This window comes from Lontra canadensis, unplaced genomic scaffold (assembly GCF_010015895.1).
Source record: "Lontra canadensis isolate GAN:19392208 unplaced genomic scaffold, GSC_riverotter_1.0 scaffold20, whole genome shotgun sequence".
NCBI classification, from domain to species: Eukaryota; Metazoa; Chordata; class Mammalia; order Carnivora; family Mustelidae; genus Lontra; species Lontra canadensis.
The window spans coordinates 23,613,886-23,616,429 of NW_022631014.1; the positions used below are offsets into that span (position 1 = coordinate 23,613,886).

The 2,544-nt window shown below is 39.0% G+C and overlaps 1 pseudogene; it reads right to left on the reverse strand.

Moving 5' to 3' along the window:
- Positions 1–497: 497 nt before the first annotated feature.
- Positions 498–1,028, reverse strand: LOC116869825 (annotated as a pseudogene).
- Between the last annotated feature and the right edge of the window lie 1,516 nt (positions 1,029–2,544).

Sequence of the window (2,544 nt, forward strand, 5' to 3'; positions counted from 1 at the left end):
GAAAAGTAATAAGTTCCCAGCTTTTTCAATGATTTTAAGTCAGTTTTCACTCCTTTGCTTTTTATGTTGCCAATATTTAATTTTTTATTCTTACAAATTTATATATATTTTTTGCTGCCAGTAATTAATTTGCTGCCAGTAGATTTTTTTTATATGTGTATTTAAAATGCATCTTTTTGAATGAGATTCTTGGGATTTTATTCAGTTTGGCATGCTGATTAGCATAAGAGCAATGAGAATTACGTTTTACAAGCATCACATTATTACTCTATCATTGTGAAAAGGCTTTGCATTGATTGTACATAGAGAAAAAATACCATTAGAATTAAGGCAATAACTACATGTGCAAACCAAGCACATTACCCTGATATAGTTCTTAATAAAAACGTCTTTTGGTTAGATGATGGTCGATATTGTTGCATGCAGGTCAATCACTGTGAAGGAAATTTTTTTGAAGGACAAGGCACATATAACTTTATTCATTTGAAAAATCCCTCCTACTGTCCTTCAATGGCCGGAAGAAGCCATCAGTAATCTCCACTCATGTCACTTGCAATCACTGTGCACAGGGTCTTCTGGCACATCTGATTGAACATCTGTGTTGTTTGTATAAGCTCAATCTCACTTTGAGTGACCACGGTCGTGACAAAGTGGAGTCTTCTGTGCCCACAGCTTTCACAGAAGAGAAGAGCAAAGAAAGTAGGGTGGTTCAGGGCACACTGCAAGATGGTCTGCAAACCATTCCAACATTTCCAGAAAACTCACAGTCAGCATGGTTTAACAAATCTCAGTTAGCCATCCTGGGGTAAATCTCCGTGGTAGCAATGTTGAGCACCTTCCTAAGCCAACTGTAATTCACCATCTGATTTTCATTACACTATCCCTGGCACATGGACACAAGTAAATGTTCACTTTAATATATCTGACCTAATGTCCCTTTCAAGGTCTTGTACAAATTCTGACAGATAATATCTGTCAACTTCTCAGATTTCCTGATTTGTTCTTGTTCACAAAATTTCAATACACATTCTTGAGTTTTTCTGGAATTAAAAAAAAAAAATCATCTGGGCGCCTGAGTGGCTCAGTCATTAAGTGTCTGCCTGCAGCACAAGTCATAATCCTGGAGTCCTGGAATCGAGCCCCGTGTTGGGCTCCCTGCTCTGCAGGAAACCTGTTTCTCCCACTACCACTCCCCCGGCTTGTGTTTCCTCTCTCACTTTCTCTCTGTCAAATAGATAGATAGATAGATAGATAGATAGATAGATAGATAATCTTTAAAAGAAATCATCTATGGTTATTTTGGTTGGATTCAGAAAGGACCAATGAGCCAGGCGCGGTGGCGCGCGCCTGTAGTCCCAGCTACTTGGGAGGCTGAGGCAGGAGGATCGCTTGAGCCCAGGAGTTCTGGGCTGTAGTGCGCTATGCCGATCGGGTGTCCGCACTAAGTTCGGCATCAATATGGTGACCTCCCTGGAGCGGGGGACCACCAGGTTGCCTAAGGAGGGGTGAACTGGCCCAGGTCGGAAACAGAGCGGGTCAAAACTCCCGTGCTGATCAGAAAGGACCAATGAAATGTGTGCCCAGGCAGGCATGTCCAGCTGGAAATCAAATCATATAAGTTTTTAGAGGATCTGGTTGCTAGTTAAGTAAGAAGAGAAGAGAATTTGTTCAATTTGATAAAGGGGATCTACAAAAAAGCTTCAGTTAATATAATACTTAATGGCAGAAGATTGAATGTTTTCTCCCTAAGATTCCCCACTATTATCGCTTCCATGTAGCATTACCAGTGAAATCAGGCAAGGAAGGAAATTAAATTAGAAAAGAAGAAGTTGATAGTCTTTATTTATAGATGATATAATTGTCTATATGGAAAATCCAACGAAGGTTCTAAAAACCTTCTAAAATTATATGCTAGCTTAGCAAGCTTACAGTATACAAGATCAGTCTGTAAAAATAAATATTTTGTCCAAATACAAGCAAAGGGCACTATAACTTTGAAATTTTAGAAAAATGATATAAATTACAATAACGTAAAAAATGAGACAACTAGGGTAAATCTAACAGAGGACGTGAAAGAGTTGAACACTGAAAATTATAAAATATTTCTGAGAGAAACTTTGAAAGTCAAATAAATGAAACAATATACCATGTTCATGGGTTGGAAGACTCGATATTGTTTAGATGTCAATATTCCCCAGTTGAGCTATAGATTCAATGCAATTCCAATCAAAATCCCAGTAGGCTTTTTGTGTAGAAATTGATATGGTGATTCCAGAATTCAAATGAAAATGCAAAGATCCTACAATAACTAAAATTTTGAGAAAGAAGAGCAAAGTTGGGAGACTAACACTACCTAATTTCAAGATCGGAGAGCTACATAAACTAAGATAGTGGTTGCCTGGGTGGCTCAATTGGTCAAATGTTTGACTCTTGATTTTGGCTACGGTCATGATCTCAGGGTGGTGAGACTGAGCCCCACACTGGGTGTGGAGTCTGCTTGAGATCCTTCTCTCTGCTCCACCCCCTACTCCCTTGCCAAAAAGA